General features: G+C 41.9%; 1 protein-coding gene across 1 annotated transcript in view; it reads left to right on the forward strand.

Moving 5' to 3' along the window:
- LOC137675760 (potassium/sodium hyperpolarization-activated cyclic nucleotide-gated channel 1-like) overlaps window positions 1–19,604 on the forward strand; it is a 379,966-nt gene that overhangs the window by 67,350 nt on the left and 293,012 nt on the right. The gene's annotated exons all lie outside the window — the stretch shown is intronic.

Genomic DNA, 19,604 nt, shown 5'->3' on the forward strand with positions numbered 1-19,604 from the left:
GTTGTATGTAGAGGGAAAACACTCAAAATAACTACTTTAGTTTCTTTGTGTTGGGGGAAGTTTCTTCTTTTGGTTGTAGCTGGTTTATGCATGCTCAAAACGCATGTTTCACCCTGCATTTGATTGGTACATTTCAGTCTTATCTGTGTGGATGTGAACTAGCGCATGGTACTCTGTCAATCAGGACTGGGCTTTTACGGTGTTCCTATTTCAAGCCATACAGGCTGATCATTTAGAAATGTCAAATCACATGCAGCAGAGGGTTGCTCAGCCTAGTTCCCCAGAGGGAACGCGTTCCTTTTGTGCCTGTGAATTGTGCTGGCTGTCAGTTCGTTACGGGGTAGGATTTGCAGTGCTGGTATTCTTTCCTAATTCGTTTGGGAAGTTGGCTAATGGATAATCTGTTTCTATGACAGCAGTTGAGAGCAAGGTATTTTATCTGCAAACTCTGATCCTATAGAGCCAGAACCCTGACTACTAGCCCTTTTCTTTTTTTACATAAAATTAGAGACTATAAAGGCAGTTTCTTTGATACTGTTGAGGCTGTTGATACTATGTTTTGATAGTGTAGTTCTAGTTTGCCAAATATAATTTGCCTATATGTGTAGAACTGAAATTTTAGAAAAGATACATAAATAATACATGAATTCCAAAATAAAGCATTATAAAATATGAAAGAACATGTGAATCAAAACATTTTCATAAGAGCAAAAATCAGTCTCATAATATATAGATATGCAAGCCTCGGTGCAGTTAAATAATATTTTTTCTTTGTCATGTAACTTACAAGCCTATTCTCTGTGTTTTGCTAAATAGAACACCTAATACAATCTTTACTAAATTGGTAGCGTTCCAAATGGGAAATTATAATGAATCTCATTTCATGCAAACCTTTTTGTTTGTATGGAACTATTCATATTTTAACATTAGATGGGTAAATTGTGCCAGTGCTTTTTCCTTTATTTCAATGAAAATTATTTATTTGAGAAAAGTATATATCATTGCAGCTAAAGCATACATCCATGAATATCACTGACGTAGATGATGGAGCATACTCTCAAGATTTTATTTTTCACTCTTTTAAATTTTGTACAACAGTAGGAAAATGAACATAACTGATAGAGACAATTAAAATCATTATGATCCATGATCTCCTAATAATAGAATACTAACTGACAAAAAAGAACAGCACATTTGTAGAGCAGGAAATTACTGAAATGCAAGCAAGACATAGAGTATTCTGTTTTTTAATTTCCTACTTTATGATATAAGCATAATCACTTTCATGGGAGGAATAATCTATCTCCCTACAGAGTAAATAGGAAGTGTTACGAGTGTAAAGTTTCTCGCTTCATGTTTTTACCCCCTTTTTGAGACTGTGCAAACTGAGCTGCCTTTCTTGTATGCATATGCCAAGACAGTAATTGTGTGGTGATAATGTTTTCCCTAGGAGATAAACCATGTAGAACATAGCCTGAGATAAATTTCCCTGAACTCAAATGCTGGAAGATAATTTTTTCTTCTTTATATGAGTGTTTGTCTGGCTTCTGTAGCAATGGGCCTGTTGCTGGGAGTCTTGGCTGTAGACCCAAGAAGGTGGGTTCACCCCTGCAGTAGCATTTCTAGGTGATGCCAGTCAGTCAGTTTTGAAAATGATCAGAAGTGCATCAGCCTGTCTTTGAAGTGTAACATAGTTTTTTTAGAAGATTTTTTTTAAGTCTAATTTGTTGTTCATTATTTTTTAAGCTATTCTGTAGATAATTCCTTGTTTTGCACCTGCTAGAGCTTGCACGCATTGCTCCTGGTTGCAGATTTGGAAAAAAGCTTCTTGTTCTTCCATCCTAAGCTTTTAACACAAGCAAAAAGCCTGCTTGGCTTTCACAGGGTAATGGCCTGATGGATATACCCCACATCAGGTGGGAGTGGAGGTAGGGGATGTTCAGTTCTCTTGCGAGACAGAGCTGACGGCCGCTCACCAAGTCATCCCGCTCCTTCCCTGGAGCTGAAGAGCCGTCAGAGAAGGTGATGACGGTGATGTTTGGGCAGGCCCCAATCTGGATCGTGATTCACTGTTCGGACACTGTGATATTGCAGAGTCCTTCCTCTGGTGAGCACATGTGTTACAAGCTCCCTTTGGTTCTCTGCAGTGATGAGACAGAAGGGGAACCCATGAATTGGATTTTTCATTTTTTTTCCACTGTATTTTAACAAGAATGACAATTTTAGGGTTTTTTCTTTGTAGACTAAACACAGTCCATTCAGGTATCTCTGCATTTTCAGCTTTGTATTAATTGTGACCAGTTCAGAATGACTGTTTTCACTTCTAAATTACTCAGCAACATTAATTTAACTAAAAGATATTCTCAGCTTGTCACTAATGCCTTGTAAGATCTTTCCCCTCTGTGTTTGTTTGCATAATACCAATAGATTTTTGCATGTAAAGAAGTCAGTTGAATAAATACCTTAGATTTGCGCCCAGATTTTAGTTTGTCTTGGTATTGTCTTTATGTAGCTGCTAGGTCAAGTCATCTTTAGAGATTCTTAGGGATACATTATGGCCATTTTATGCTGCCTTAAGTAGACTTACTTTTAAAATAAAGTTTTAGAAGACAAATTTGAAGTTGGGTTGCTAGTCTACATGGTAAAATATGCCCTGATGGGAGCATAATGGGAGATTTATAATCCACTGTAATAATATCTAATTTGTTTTTTTTTAAGAAAGCAACAAGATGCCCTTACAGGGCATCATTACTAATTGAAAGTTGAGGAACAAATTATACAGGGAAAACAAATCATGAAAGTGTATGAGTAGAAGATGGGTATGAACAATTTTAACTTTTTCCTGACATTTGGCTACAAGAAGCATTTAATTTCTTAAATTAAGTAGTCATGTATTAAAGGGTGAAAAGATAATTCATTAGATTTCAAGTTGATATAATTCTATGTTCTACTTTAAGGAGAAAGTTGTCAGTTGCTGTGAACAGCTTTTTAAATAAAAGCCCCACCAATGTATTCTCTCATTCTCTTCTGTGGAGAACAGTGTGCTGGTGAAACTGCAGGTTTTAATTAAAGAATGTGGTTTTTGTGGGAGAGCATTGCCTCAGTTATCTCAGAAAGGTCTGAGAGGTAGAAAAGGGAGATATCTGGAGAACTTGTGCTGGGCTGTGCTGGATAGACTGTCTGTGCACTGTTGCCTTTATTCTCCCAGTCTGTCATGTTCCTTAGTTCATCTGGGCATTTTATCAAATACGACCAGGACTGAAATGATACAGAATTCACTGCACGTCAATGGGCTGAGGATCATGTTCTGATTTTGATCAAATTTGACTACCTTCTAATACAATCAAATACCTGGAACACTACTTGTTTAAGTAGGTTTCTGAGGACAATGGAATAATGGTTTAATAGTTAATTAGGAACAAGGTTCTATTTTATAAGCATAAAATGATCTGAATTAACCACTTAGGGACTAAGATGCAAATGTATAAACCTATTTAGAGAGTGCTGAGGAACTGAGATGGCAGTGTAGAAATGGCTTTTCCAACTGCAAGTTATATTTAATGAGTTATTTCTAACCTGAATCTCATGGCGTTTATTCCAAATAGCCATGCCATTATCCCACATGCATAATGTATGATTTAAATATAGTTGTGACCTGAAAAGAACAGGAAAAAAACCCTATTTCAGAAATTGTCAGAGCTGTGCTCCTTGCTTCCAAGCAGAAATTAAGGCTGTGATTGAACTGTTACGCTCTCCTCACCATACTGCACTGAGAACACACTCTCTTTCTCACCATTTTAATCTTCCTTAACCCTGACATGTGCTTTGCCATAGCCTTTCCATGTGTCTAGGCTCACAGTGGTTTCCTCTTTGTTACTTATTGTTATCTTAAAACAGCTCTTTTTTTCCAGCCTCTCTGCTTTCAGAACCGATGATGACAAGCTTAATTATACATCTGCTTACTTTGGTACAGTGCCTTGTAGTTACACTGGCTTTCTTTACAGTAAGTGTTGCAACTGTTGTTGTTGATCTGACAGGAACTGCTGCTGTGCAGTGTATTCAGTGTCATTTCAGTCTTGGTTTTGTATGATAAAATGGTATGCAACGTTGGAGATCCTGCTTTGCATCCAAGTGAGTGCTCCTAGGTGAGGAGCTGTGACAGTAAAACCCTGTATAGCACATGCATGGGAAAAACCATCTGTAAAAAACTGAAAGTGGATAAATGGCTAATTATGATATAATTGCTGTAATCTTGCCAGAGCCATTGGCCCTGTGCGATTGGGCTGCCTGTAGAAGAGAGGAAAGGTGAAACTGTCAAAAAAGTGAGAAAATAATGGTAATTCAAACAAATGTGCATGTACATATTTATGTGAATATGACTTCAAGTGTGAAGGTTCTTAAGAGTATCTATGTACCTCTGAACAGAAACCAGAGAAAACTGTCCTATCTACAGGTTTTCTCTCTCCAAATTAATTCTCCATGCATCATATGCTTAGTTTACCTTACTTGACTGAAAATATTCAAAGGCTCATGACAAACAATCTTTTATCTCCACTAAAACCTATAAGTTTTGCTGCTGAGTTGATGCTTCTGTTCATACTTTTAAGATGGTGGCATACAAGATTTATGGCCAAAACCTGAACCTGGAGAGAGCATTGCTGTGCATAATTTAAAATGAATCTGTTTTTAAAACTACCTTCCTGTGGGATTTCCAAAGTACATTATTGAGAAAGGTTTAGTAGTTCTCTCCAAGATGATCAATTCTTCCCTCCACCAAAGCCATTAATTATGTATTCATCTGTCTCAAAAATGACTGGGCATCCCACCTGAGAATTGTTTTCCAACTGGTGAAATTTAATGTCAGATATGTTTTAACAAGGAAATAAAAAAAAAAAGCAATTAAAATGTGATTTCAGCAGGCAAGGGGTAACTTCTAGAACTGCTGCATTGTTTTGATCACCAAGAAGTTTAAGATATTGAACTCAAACAAGTAACATATATAGTCATAATTTGCTGGGATCAACACTTGAGTAGTTTGTCTGATTATATATATTTTCACAAGGGTGAGATACTCTTTTCTTGCAGAGACTTTGCAATGAACTAAGCCAAACACTTTTTCCTTCAGCATCAATCATATAAACACTCTTTTTCCCATCACTTATATTGCCCATGTCAAAACCAACCTATACCATAAAAGTGTCATTCTTTTTGTCCTTTTTATTATGTGACATTTTTAGTAACTGAATACACATCTTAGCCCTATGTGGATTTGTATTTATATTTCTGTTAATGTTTGCATATCACAAATGTGTATATTTATTGATCTTTTAAAAATAGTTTTAAAAAAATTCAGTCTGTTTATTGGGGCTCTTAATTGACATAGTAACTGCCAGGCAACGGAAATGAAGGTGTCAAAATACTTTGTACGAAAAAAAAATAATCAGCCCTGTAACTTTTTTATCAAAAGCAAATCCATGAAGAGAGAGCTTATTTTTAAAATTATTATTAAATAAACTCTGGTAGAACTTTACATGCTTTCTTCCTTTTCATTTAACCTTCCCATGGTTATTCCCATGGAAACTAGTGAAAATAAAATTAATCAACACTAAGATTTTTACATATAATATTTTTCTGTTTATTAACATAATTGATTGACTCACTAGTTCTTGTCAACTCTTGTTTCTCTCCTCATATAAACAGTTTTGAAACTTATAGTCCCAAATGAGTCATGACCACGGTCCTATGGATTTCCTTCCAGTTTTTCTAAAAGTTTTCCTCTGATGTCACAGAATCACAGAATCACAGAATGTTAGGGATTGGAAGGGACCTCGAAAGATCATCTAGTCCAATCCCCCTGCCGGAGCAGGATTACCTAGATCATATCACACAGGAACGCGTCCAGGCGGGTTTTGAATGTCTCCAGAGAAGGAGACTACACAACCTCTCTGGGCAGCCTGTTCCAGTGTTCGGTCACCCTCACCGTAAAGAAGTTTTCCTCATATTTATGTGGAACCTCCTGTGTTCCAGCTTGCACCCATTGCCCCTTGTCCTGTCAAGGGATGTCACTGAGAAGAGCCTGGCTCCATCCTCATGACACTTGCCCTTTACATATTTATAAACATTAATGAGGTCACCCCTCAGTCTCCTCTTCTCTAAGCTAAAGAGACCCAGCTCCCTCAGCCTCTCCTCATAAGGGAGATGTTCCACTCCCTTAATCATCTTCGTGGCTCTGCGCTGGACTCTCTCTAGCAGTTCCCTGTCCTTCTTGAACTGAGGGGCCCAGAACTGGACACAATACTCCAGATGCGGCCTCACCAGGGCAGGGTAGAGGGGGAGGAGAACCTCTCTCGACCTGCTGACCACACCCCTTCTAATACACCCCAGGATGCCATTGGCCTTCTTGGCCACAAGGGCACACTGCTGGCTCATGGTCATCCTGTTGTCCACTAGGACCCCCAGGTCCCTTTCCCCTACGCTGGTCTCCAACAGGTCTGTCCCCAACTTGTACTCATACATGGGGTTGTTCTTGCCCAGATGCAGGACTCTACACTTGCCCTTGTTATATTTCATTAAATTTCTCCCCACCCAACTCTCCAGCCTGTCTAGGTCCCTCTGAATGGCTGCGCAGCTTTCTGGTGTGTCAGCCACTCCTCCCAGTTTTGTGTCATCAGCGAACTTGCTGACAGCGCACTCTAATCCCTCATCCAAGTCATTAATGAATATATTGACTAGAACTGGTCCCAGAACCGACCCTTGAGGGACTCCGCTAGACACAGACCTCCAACTGGACTCTGTCCCACTGACCACTACTCTCTGGCTTCTTTCCTTCAGCCAGTTCACAATCCACCTCACTACCCGATCATCCAGACCACACTTCCTCAGTTTAGCTGCGAGGATGCTGTGGGAGACCGTGTCAAACGCTTTACTGAAATCGAGATAGACCACATCCACAGCTTTACCATCATCTATCCACCGGGTTACATCCTCATAAAAGGCTATCAAGTTGGTTGAGCATGACTTCCCCTTGGTGAAGCCATGCTGAGTGCCCCTAATGATCCCCCTATCCTTGATGTGCCTAGAGACAGCACCAAGGACAAGTTGTTCCATCACCTTTCCGGGGATGGAGGTGAGGCTGACCGGTCTATAGTTACCCGGGTCCTCCTTCTTGCCCTTTTTGAAGACTGGAGTGACATTCGCTTTCCTCCAGTCCTCAGGCACCTCTCCCGTTGCCCACGACTTAGCAAAGATGATGGAGAGTGGCCTAGCAATGACTTCCGCCAGCTCCCTCAGCACCCGCGGGTGCATCCCATCAGGGCCCATGGATTTATGGATGTCCAGATTGCTTAATTGGTCCCTGACCCAGCCCTCATCAACCAAGACAGATTCCTCCTCTATCCTGACTTCTTCTGGGGCCTCAGGGGTCCGGGGCTCCTCAGGATAGCCTCCAGCAGTATAGACAGAGGCAAAGAAGGCATTCAGTAACTCCGCCTTCTTTTTATCCTCTGTCTCCAGGGCCCCCACCTCATTCATCAGTGGGCCTACATTGCCTCTAGTGTTGGCTTTACCTGCAATGTATTTGAAGAAGCCCTTTCTGTTGTCCTTGACCTCTCTTGCAAGGTTTAATTCCAAGGAGGCCTTAGCTTTCCTAGTTGCCTCCCTACATCCTCTGACAACAGACTTATATTCCTCCCAAGTGGCCAGCCCCTCCTTCCACGATCTGTACACCCTCTTCTTCCACTTGAGTTTGCCCAGCAGTTCCCTGTTCAACCATGCAGGTCTCCTGGTACCCTTCCTTGACTTCCTACCTGTTGGGATGCTCTGATCTTGAGCTCGGAAGAAGCAGTCCTTGAATGGGATGAACTCTCTAGCTTCATCATAGCAGGATGCCCATCCCTATCACATGACTGCTGCTTTTATCCATTTGGGGTTACATGGTCTGATATAGAGGTCCCAAATTTTAAGAAGGAAGACATTTGAGAGGCTGGTTTTCAACCCAAGGCTGTACTGTTCTGAATTGTTTGTGCTTTTCCTATAATGTGACAGCAGCAAGTGTTTTAACCTGTTTGTTTCTTTTTTCCTCTCCAAGCCATGGGAATAATTTGTTGATATCTTACAAAATCAGTACAATCTGTTGTATGTAGAGGGAAAACACTCAAAATAACTACTTTAGTTTCTTTGTGTTGGGGGAAGTTTCTTCTTTTGGTTGTAGCTGGTTTATGCATGCTCAAAACGCATGTTTCACCCTGCATTTGATTGGTACATTTCAGTCTTATCTGTGTGGATGTGAACTAGCGCATGGTACTCTGTCAATCAGGACTGGGCTTTTACGGTGTTCCTATTTCAAGCCATACAGGCTGATCATTTAGAAATGTCAAATCACATGCAGCAGAGGGTTGCTCAGCCTAGTTCCCCAGAGGGAACGCGTTCCTTTTGTGCCTGTGAATTGTGCTGGCTGTCAGTTCGTTACGGGGTAGGATTTGCAGTGCTGGTATTCTTTCCTAATTCGTTTGGGAAGTTGGCTAATGGATAATCTGTTTCTATGACAGCAGTTGAGAGCAAGGTATTTTATCTGCAAACTCTGATCCTATAGAGCCAGAACCCTGACTACTAGCCCTTTTCTTTTTTTACATAAAATTAGAGACTATAAAGGCAGTTTCTTTGATACTGTTGAGGCTGTTGATACTATGTTTTGATAGTGTAGTTCTAGTTTGCCAAATATAATTTGCCTATATGTGTAGAACTGAAATTTTAGAAAAGATACATAAATAATACATGAATTCCAAAATAAAGCATTATAAAATATGAAAGAACATGTGAATCAAAACATTTTCATAAGAGCAAAAATCAGTCTCATAATATATAGATATGCAAGCCTCGGTGCAGTTAAATAATATTTTTTCTTTGTCATGTAACTTACAAGCCTATTCTCTGTGTTTTGCTAAATAGAACACCTAATACAATCTTTACTAAATTGGTAGCGTTCCAAATGGGAAATTATAATGAATCTCATTTCATGCAAACCTTTTTGTTTGTATGGAACTATTCATATTTTAACATTAGATGGGTAAATTGTGCCAGTGCTTTTTCCTTTATTTCAATGAAAATTATTTATTTGAGAAAAGTATATATCATTGCAGCTAAAGCATACATCCATGAATATCACTGACGTAGATGATGGAGCATACTCTCAAGATTTTATTTTTCACTCTTTTAAATTTTGTACAACAGTAGGAAAATGAACATAACTGATAGAGACAATTAAAATCATTATGATCCATGATCTCCTAATAATAGAATACTAACTGACAAAAAAGAACAGCACATTTGTAGAGCAGGAAATTACTGAAATGCAAGCAAGACATAGAGTATTCTGTTTTTTAATTTCCTACTTTATGATATAAGCATAATCACTTTCATGGGAGGAATAATCTATCTCCCTACAGAGTAAATAGGAAGTGTTACGAGTGTAAAGTTTCTCGCTTCATGTTTTTACCCCCTTTTTGAGACTGTGCAAACTGAGCTGCCTTTCTTGTATGCATATGCCAAGACAGTAATTGTGTGGTGATAATGTTTTCCCTAGGAGATAAACCATGTAGAACATAGCCTGAGATAAATTTCCCTGAACTCAAATGCTGGAAGATAATTTTTTCTTCTTTATATGAGTGTTTGTCTGGCTTCTGTAGCAATGGGCCTGTTGCTGGGAGTCTTGGCTGTAGACCCAAGAAGGTGGGTTCACCCCTGCAGTAGCATTTCTAGGTGATGCCAGTCAGTCAGTTTTGAAAATGATCAGAAGTGCATCAGCCTGTCTTTGAAGTGTAACATAGTTTTTTTAGAAGATTTTTTTTAAGTCTAATTTGTTGTTCATTATTTTTTAAGCTATTCTGTAGATAATTCCTTGTTTTGCACCTGCTAGAGCTTGCACGCATTGCTCCTGGTTGCAGATTTGGAAAAAAGCTTCTTGTTCTTCCATCCTAAGCTTTTAACACAAGCAAAAAGCCTGCTTGGCTTTCACAGGGTAATGGCCTGATGGATATACCCCACATCAGGTGGGAGTGGAGGTAGGGGATGTTCAGTTCTCTTGCGAGACAGAGCTGACGGCCGCTCACCAAGTCATCCCGCTCCTTCCCTGGAGCTGAAGAGCCGTCAGAGAAGGTGATGACGGTGATGTTTGGGCAGGCCCCAATCTGGATCGTGATTCACTGTTCGGACACTGTGATATTGCAGAGTCCTTCCTCTGGTGAGCACATGTGTTACAAGCTCCCTTTGGTTCTCTGCAGTGATGAGACAGAAGGGGAACCCATGAATTGGATTTTTCATTTTTTTTCCACTGTATTTTAACAAGAATGACAATTTTAGGGTTTTTTCTTTGTAGACTAAACACAGTCCATTCAGGTATCTCTGCATTTTCAGCTTTGTATTAATTGTGACCAGTTCAGAATGACTGTTTTCACTTCTAAATTACTCAGCAACATTAATTTAACTAAAAGATATTCTCAGCTTGTCACTAATGCCTTGTAAGATCTTTCCCCTCTGTGTTTGTTTGCATAATACCAATAGATTTTTGCATGTAAAGAAGTCAGTTGAATAAATACCTTAGATTTGCGCCCAGATTTTAGTTTGTCTTGGTATTGTCTTTATGTAGCTGCTAGGTCAAGTCATCTTTAGAGATTCTTAGGGATACATTATGGCCATTTTATGCTGCCTTAAGTAGACTTACTTTTAAAATAAAGTTTTAGAAGACAAATTTGAAGTTGGGTTGCTAGTCTACATGGTAAAATATGCCCTGATGGGAGCATAATGGGAGATTTATAATCCACTGTAATAATATCTAATTTGTTTTTTTTTAAGAAAGCAACAAGATGCCCTTACAGGGCATCATTACTAATTGAAAGTTGAGGAACAAATTATACAGGGAAAACAAATCATGAAAGTGTATGAGTAGAAGATGGGTATGAACAATTTTAACTTTTTCCTGACATTTGGCTACAAGAAGCATTTAATTTCTTAAATTAAGTAGTCATGTATTAAAGGGTGAAAAGATAATTCATTAGATTTCAAGTTGATATAATTCTATGTTCTACTTTAAGGAGAAAGTTGTCAGTTGCTGTGAACAGCTTTTTAAATAAAAGCCCCACCAATGTATTCTCTCATTCTCTTCTGTGGAGAACAGTGTGCTGGTGAAACTGCAGGTTTTAATTAAAGAATGTGGTTTTTGTGGGAGAGCATTGCCTCAGTTATCTCAGAAAGGTCTGAGAGGTAGAAAAGGGAGATATCTGGAGAACTTGTGCTGGGCTGTGCTGGATAGACTGTCTGTGCACTGTTGCCTTTATTCTCCCAGTCTGTCATGTTCCTTAGTTCATCTGGGCATTTTATCAAATACGACCAGGACTGAAATGATACAGAATTCACTGCACGTCAATGGGCTGAGGATCATGTTCTGATTTTGATCAAATTTGACTACCTTCTAATACAATCAAATACCTGGAACACTACTTGTTTAAGTAGGTTTCTGAGGACAATGGAATAATGGTTTAATAGTTAATTAGGAACAAGGTTCTATTTTATAAGCATAAAATGATCTGAATTAACCACTTAGGGACTAAGATGCAAATGTATAAACCTATTTAGAGAGTGCTGAGGAACTGAGATGGCAGTGTAGAAATGGCTTTTCCAACTGCAAGTTATATTTAATGAGTTATTTCTAACCTGAATCTCATGGCGTTTATTCCAAATAGCCATGCCATTATCCCACATGCATAATGTATGATTTAAATATAGTTGTGACCTGAAAAGAACAGGAAAAAACCCTATTTCAGAAATTGTCAGAGCTGTGCTCCTTGCTTCCAAGCAGAAATTAAGGCTGTGATTGAACTGTTACGCTCTCCTCACCATACTGCACTGAGAACACACTCTCTTTCTCACCATTTTAATCTTCCTTAACCCTGACATGTGCTTTGCCATAGCCTTTCCATGTGTCTAGGCTCACAGTGGTTTCCTCTTTGTTACTTATTGTTATCTTAAAACAGCTCTTTTTTTCCAGCCTCTCTGCTTTCAGAACCGATGATGACAAGCTTAATTATACATCTGCTTACTTTGGTACAGTGCCTTGTAGTTACACTGGCTTTCTTTACAGTAAGTGTTGCAACTGTTGTTGTTGATCTGACAGGAACTGCTGCTGTGCAGTGTATTCAGTGTCATTTCAGTCTTGGTTTTGTATGATAAAATGGTATGCAACGTTGGAGATCCTGCTTTGCATCCAAGTGAGTGCTCCTAGGTGAGGAGCTGTGACAGTAAAACCCTGTATAGCACATGCATGGGAAAAACCATCTGTAAAAAACTGAAAGTGGATAAATGGCTAATTATGATATAATTGCTGTAATCTTGCCAGAGCCATTGGCCCTGTGCGATTGGGCTGCCTGTAGAAGAGAGGAAAGGTGAAACTGTCAAAAAAGTGAGAAAATAATGGTAATTCAAACAAATGTGCATGTACATATTTATGTGAATATGACTTCAAGTGTGAAGGTTCTTAAGAGTATCTATGTACCTCTGAACAGAAACCAGAGAAAACTGTCCTATCTACAGGTTTTCTCTCTCCAAATTAATTCTCCATGCATCATATGCTTAGTTTACCTTACTTGACTGAAAATATTCAAAGGCTCATGACAAACAATCTTTTATCTCCACTAAAACCTATAAGTTTTGCTGCTGAGTTGATGCTTCTGTTCATACTTTTAAGATGGTGGCATACAAGATTTATGGCCAAAACCTGAACCTGGAGAGAGCATTGCTGTGCATAATTTAAAATGAATCTGTTTTTAAAACTACCTTCCTGTGGGATTTCCAAAGTACATTATTGAGAAAGGTTTAGTAGTTCTCTCCAAGATGATCAATTCTTCCCTCCACCAAAGCCATTAATTATGTATTCATCTGTCTCAAAAATGACTGGGCATCCCACCTGAGAATTGTTTTCCAACTGGTGAAATTTAATGTCAGATATGTTTTAACAAGGAAATAAAAAAAAAAAGCAATTAAAATGTGATTTCAGCAGGCAAGGGGTAACTTCTAGAACTGCTGCATTGTTTTGATCACCAAGAAGTTTAAGATATTGAACTCAAACAAGTAACATATATAGTCATAATTTGCTGGGATCAACACTTGAGTAGTTTGTCTGATTATATATATTTTCACAAGGGTGAGATACTCTTTTCTTGCAGAGACTTTGCAATGAACTAAGCCAAACACTTTTTCCTTCAGCATCAATCATATAAACACTCTTTTTCCCATCACTTATATTGCCCATGTCAAAACCAACCTATACCATAAAAGTGTCATTCTTTTTGTCCTTTTTATTATGTGACATTTTTAGTAACTGAATACACATCTTAGCCCTATGTGGATTTGTATTTATATTTCTGTTAATGTTTGCATATCACAAATGTGTATATTTATTGATCTTTTAAAAATAGTTTTAAAAAAATTCAGTCTGTTTATTGGGGCTCTTAATTGACATAGTAACTGCCAGGCAACGGAAATGAAGGTGTCAAAATACTTTGTACGAAAAAAAAATAATCAGCCCTGTAACTTTTTTATCAAAAGCAAATCCATGAAGAGAGAGCTTATTTTTAAAATTATTATTAAATAAACTCTGGTAGAACTTTACATGCTTTCTTCCTTTTCATTTAACCTTCCCATGGTTATTCCCATGGAAACTAGTGAAAATAAAATTAATCAACACTAAGATTTTTACATATAATATTTTTCTGTTTATTAACATAATTGATTGACTCACTAGTTCTTGTCAACTCTTGTTTCTCTCCTCATATAAACAGTTTTGAAACTTATAGTCCCAAATGAGTCATGACCACGGTCCTATGGATTTCCTTCCAGTTTTTCTAAAAGTTTTCCTCTGATGTCACAGAATCACAGAATCACAGAATGTTAGGGATTGGAAGGGACCTCGAAAGATCATCTAGTCCAATCCCCCTGCCGGAGCAGGATTACCTAGATCATATCACACAGGAACGCGTCCAGGCGGGTTTTGAATGTCTCCAGAGAAGGAGACTACACAACCTCTCTGGGCAGCCTGTTCCAGTGTTCGGTCACCCTCACCGTAAAGAAGTTTTCCTCATATTTATGTGGAACCTCCTGTGTTCCAGCTTGCACCCATTGCCCCTTGTCCTGTCAAGGGATGTCACTGAGAAGAGCCTGGCTCCATCCTCATGACACTTGCCCTTTACATATTTATAAACATTAATGAGGTCACCCCTCAGTCTCCTCTTCTCTAAGCTAAAGAGACCCAGCTCCCTCAGCCTCTCCTCATAAGGGAGATGTTCCACTCCCTTAATCATCTTCGTGGCTCTGCGCTGGACTCTCTCTAGCAGTTCCCTGTCCTTCTTGAACTGAGGGGCCCAGAACTGGACACAATACTCCAGATGCGGCCTCACCAGGGCAGGGTAGAGGGGGAGGAGAACCTCTCTCGACCTGCTGACCACACCCCTTCTAATACACCCCAGGATGCCATTGGCCTTCTTGGCCACAAGGGCACACTGCTGGCTCATGGTCATCCTGTTGTCCACTAGGACCCCCAGGTCCCTTTCCCCTACGCTGGTCTCCAACAGGTCTGTCCCCAACTTGTACTCATACATGGGGTTGTTCTTGCCCAGATGCAGGACTCTACACTTGCCCTTGTTATATTTCATTAAATTTCTCCCCACCCAACTCTCCAGCCTGTCTAGGTCCCTCTGAATGGCTGCGCAGCTTTCTGGTGTGTCAGCCACTCCTCCCAGTTTTGTGTCATCAGCGAACTTGCTGACAGTGCACTCTATTCCCTCATCCAAGTCATTAATGAATATATTGACTAGAACTGGTCCCAGAACCGACCCTTGAGGGACTCCGCTAGACACAGACCTCCAACTGGACTCAGTCCCATTGACCACCACTCTCTGGCTTCTTTCCTTCAGCCAGTTCACAATCCACCTCACTACCCGATCATCCAGACCACACTTCCTCAGTTTAGCTGCGAGGATGCTGTGGGAGACCGTGTCAAACGCTTTACTGAAATCGAGATAGACCACATCCACAGCTTTACCATCATCTATACACCAGGTTATGTCCTCATAAAAGGCTTTCAAGTTGGTTGAGCATGACTTCCCCTTGGTGAAGCCATGCTGAGTGCCCCTAATGATCCCCCTATCCTTGATGTGCCTAGAGACAGCACCAAGGACAAGTTGTTCCATCACCTTTCCGGGGATGGAGGTGAGGCTGACCGGTCTATAGTTACCCGGGTCCTCCTTCTTGCCCTTTTTGAAGACTGGAGTGACATTCGCTTTCCTCCAGTCCTCAGGCACCTCTCCCGTTGCCCATGACTTAGCAAAGATGATGGAGAGTGGCCTAGCAATGACTTCCGCCAGCTCCCTCAGCACCCGCGGGTGCATCCCATCAGGGCCCATGGATTTATGGATGTCCAGATTGCTTAATTGGTCCCTGACCCAGCCCTCATCTACCAAGATGGATTCCTCCTCTATCCTGACTTCTTCTGGGGCCTCAGGGGTCCGGGGCTCCTCAGGATAGCCTCCAGCAGTATAGACAGAGGCAAAGAAGGCATTCAGTAACTCCGCCTTCTTTTTATCCTCTGTCTCCAGGGCCCCCACCTCATTCATCAGTGGGCCTACATTGCCTCTAGTGTTGGCTTTACCTGCAATGTATTTGAAGAAGCCCTTTCTGTTGTCCTTGACCTCTCTTGCAAGGTTTAATTCCAAGGAGGCCTTAGCTTTCCTAGTTGCCTCCCTACATCCTCTGACAACAGACTTATATTCCTCCCAAGTGGCCAGCCCCTCCTTCCACGATCTGTACACCCTCTTCTTCCACTTGAGTTTGCCCAGCAGTTCCCTGTTTAACCATGCAGGTCTCCTGGTACCCTTCCTTGACTTCCTACCTGTTGGGATGCTCTGATCTTGAGCTCGGAAGAAGCAGTCCTTGAATGCTAACCAACTATCTTGGGCCAACTATCTTGGGACATATCATGTTTGACAAATGATATGTCAAACATATCATGGTGGTCTTTAGAAGTTCCCAACTAGCTGTCAGCAGAACTGTGCTCCCTGTTATGACTCTAAGCAGCACCAATTGAAGTGTTCATCTCTCTCCAAAAATTGGGCAGGGAGCCCAGACATCCATTAAGCACTGGAGAGCAAACACTTCAAAATATGCTACCTAGGGGCCTTAGACTTGGCTATTAGAGCTGCACTCAAGCTTCTAACCAGTGATAGCATTGAGAATTTACTTGTATACAGAAGAAATAAGGGGTATGACCTGGAGAGAATTAAAAGATGAAGCTCATTTAACTGTGCCTTATAATATTTAGAATTCAGTGATCCACTCTGTTCATCTCAACTGAATTCAGTGGGACTGGACCGGTGAAAATTAGAGGAGAATTTTTCACGTTACCGATGGAAACTCTGCAGTCTCCTCAAGATTTACCTTGCTGAACCGTTTCATTAATTTGCAAGAGGAAAAATATATATGTCTGAAGAAAAGTGCTTTTAAATGTGGAACAGAAGAACAAATATAACCTTATTGAACTTTTCTTTTTAAGTTGCTCTTGTGTTGAAGTGTGAAGCGGGTAACTGGCATAGTTTGTCCCAGTTCTGAGACTGCCAGAGCTTTTCAGTGATACTGCTAGCATTCAGTTACCTTAGATGATAGACTCATAGAATCATTTAGGTTGGAAAAGACCCTTAAGATCATCAAGTCCAACCACAAACCTAACACTGCAGACTCTGCCTCTAAACCATATCCCTAGGTGCCACATCTACATGTCTTTTAAATACCTCCAGGGATGGTGACTCAACCACTTCCCTGGGCAGCCTGTTCCAGTGATTGACAACCCTTTTGGTGAAGAAATTTTTCTTAATATCCAATCTAAACCTCCCCTGGCACACCTTGAGGCCGTTTTCTCTCATCCTATTGCTTGTTACTTGGGAAAAGAGACTGACACCCACCTTGCTACAAGCCCGTTTCAGGTAGTTGTAGAGAGTGATGAGGTCTCCCCTCAGCCTCCTTTTATCCAGACTAAACCACCCCAGTTCCCTCATTTGCTCCTCATAAGACTTGTGCTCTAGACCCTTCACCAGCTTTGCTGCCCTTCTTTGGACTCACTCCAGCATCTCAATGTCTTTCTTGTAGTGAGGGGCCCAAAACTGAATACAGTATTCGAGGTGCGGCCTCACCAGTACCGAGTACAAGGGGATGATCACTTCCCTAGTCCTGCTGGCCACACTATTTCTGATACAAGCCAGGATGCTGTTGGCCTTCTTGGCCACCTGGGCACACCTCCGGCTCATATTCAGCCAGCTGTCCACCAATAACCCCAGGTCCTTTTCCACCGGGCAGCTTTCCAGCCACTCTTCCCCCAGCCTGTAGCGTTGCATGGGGTTGGTGTGACCCAAGTGCAGGACCTGGCCCTTAGCCTTCCTGAACCTCATACAGTTGGCCTCTGCCCATTGATCCAGCCTGTCCAGATCCCTCTGCAGCACCTTCCTACCCTCAAGCAGATCAACACTCCTGCCTAATTTGTTGTCATCTGCAAACTTTCTGAGGGTGCACTCGATCCCCTCGTCCAGATCATTGATAAAGATTTTAAAGAGAACTGGCCCCAATACTGAGCCCTGGGGAGCACCACTTGTGACTGGCCCCCCAACTGGATTTAACTCCATTCACCACAGCTCTTTGGGCTCGGCCATCCAGAAAGTTTTTTATCCAGTGAAGCATACGCCTGTCCAAGCCATGAGCAGTCATTTTCTCCAGGAGAATGCTGTGGGAGACAGTGTCAAAGGCTTTACTAAAGTCTAGGTAGACATCATCCACAGCCTTTCCCTCATCCAGTAAGTGGGTCATCTTGTCATAGAAGGAGATCAGGTTAGTCAGTCAGGACCTGCCTTTCATAAACCCATGCTGACTGGGCCTGATCACCTGGTTGTCCTGTACGTGCCGCGTGATGGCACTAAAGATGATTTGCTCCAAAACCTTCCCCGGCACCGAGGTCAGTCTGACAGGCCTGTAGTTTCCTGGTTCCTCCTTCCAGCCCTTCTCGTAGATGGGCGTCACATTTGCTAACCTCCAGTCCCCTGGGACCTCCCCGGTTAGCCAGGACTGATGATAAATGATGGAAAGTGGCTTGATGAGCACTTCCGTCAGCTCCCTCAGTACCCTTGGGTGGATCCCATCTGGCCCCATAGACTTGTGTATGTCTAAGTGGTGTAGCAGGTGGCTAACCATTTCCCCTTGGATTATGGGGGCTTCATTCTGCTCCCCGTTCCTGTCTTCCAGCTCAGGGGGCTGGGTACCAGGAGAATAACTGGTCTTACTGCTAAAGACTGAGGCAAAGAAGGTATTAAGGACCTCAGCCTTTTCCTCATCCTTTGTCACTGTTTCCCTAGCCGCATGACATCTATCACAGAATCACAGAATCAACCAGGTTGGAAGAGACCTCTGGGATCATCGAGTCCAACCATTGCCCTGACACCACCCTGTCAACTAGATCATGGCACTAAGTGCCATGTCCAGTCTTTTCTTAAACACATCCAGAGATGGTGACTCCACCACCTCCCTGGGCAGCCCATTCCAATGTCTAATAACCCTTTCTGAAAAGAAATTCTTCCTAATGTCCAACCTGAACCTCCCCTGGCGAAGCTTGAGGCTATGTCCTCTTGTCCTATCGCTAGTTTCCCGGGAGAAGAGGCCGACTCCCACTTCACTACAACCTCCCTTCAGGTAGTTGTAGACTGCAATAAGGTCACCTCTGAGCCTCCTCTTCTCCAGGCTAAACAACCCCAGCTCCCTCAGCCGTTCCTCGTAGGTCAGACCCTCCAGACCCTTCACCAGCTTGGTCGCCCTCCTCTGGACTCGCTCCAACACCTCCACATCTTTCTTGAAGTGCGGGGCCCAGAACTGGACACAGTATTCAAGGTGTGGCCTCACCAGTACCAAGTACAGAGGGACGATCACTTCCCTAGACCAGCTGGCTACACTATTCCTAATAGAGGCTAGGATGCCATTGGCCTTCTTGGCCACCTGGGCACACTGCTGGCTCATGTTTAGCCGGCTGTCGATCAGCACGCCCAAGTCTCTTTCCGCCGGGCCACTTTCTAACCACTCTTCCCCCAGCCTGTAGCGCTGCATGGGGTTGTTGTGGCCGAAGTGTAAGACCCGGCACTTGTTCTTGTTGAACCTCATGCCGTTGGTCTCGGCCCATCTACCCAACCTCTCCAGATCCCTCTGTAGGGCCTTCCTACCCTCCAGCAGATCGACACTCCCACCCAGCTTGGTGTCATCTGCAAATTTGCTGAGGGTGCACTCAATCCCTATGTCTAGATCATCTATAAAGATATTGAACAGCACCGGCCCCAGAACTGAGCCCTGGGGAACACCGCTAGTGACCGGCTGCCAGTTGGACTTTGCCCCATTCACCACCACTCTCTGGGCTCGGCCATCCAGCCAGTTTTTAACCCATCAAAGAGTCCACCCATCCAAGCCCCAGGCAGCTAGTTTGTCTAGGAGGATGCTGTGGGAGACAGTGTCGAATGCCTTACTGAAGTCTAGATAGA

Source organism: Nyctibius grandis, chromosome W (assembly GCF_013368605.1).
Source record: "Nyctibius grandis isolate bNycGra1 chromosome W, bNycGra1.pri, whole genome shotgun sequence".
Classification (NCBI taxonomy): domain Eukaryota; kingdom Metazoa; phylum Chordata; class Aves; order Nyctibiiformes; family Nyctibiidae; genus Nyctibius; species Nyctibius grandis.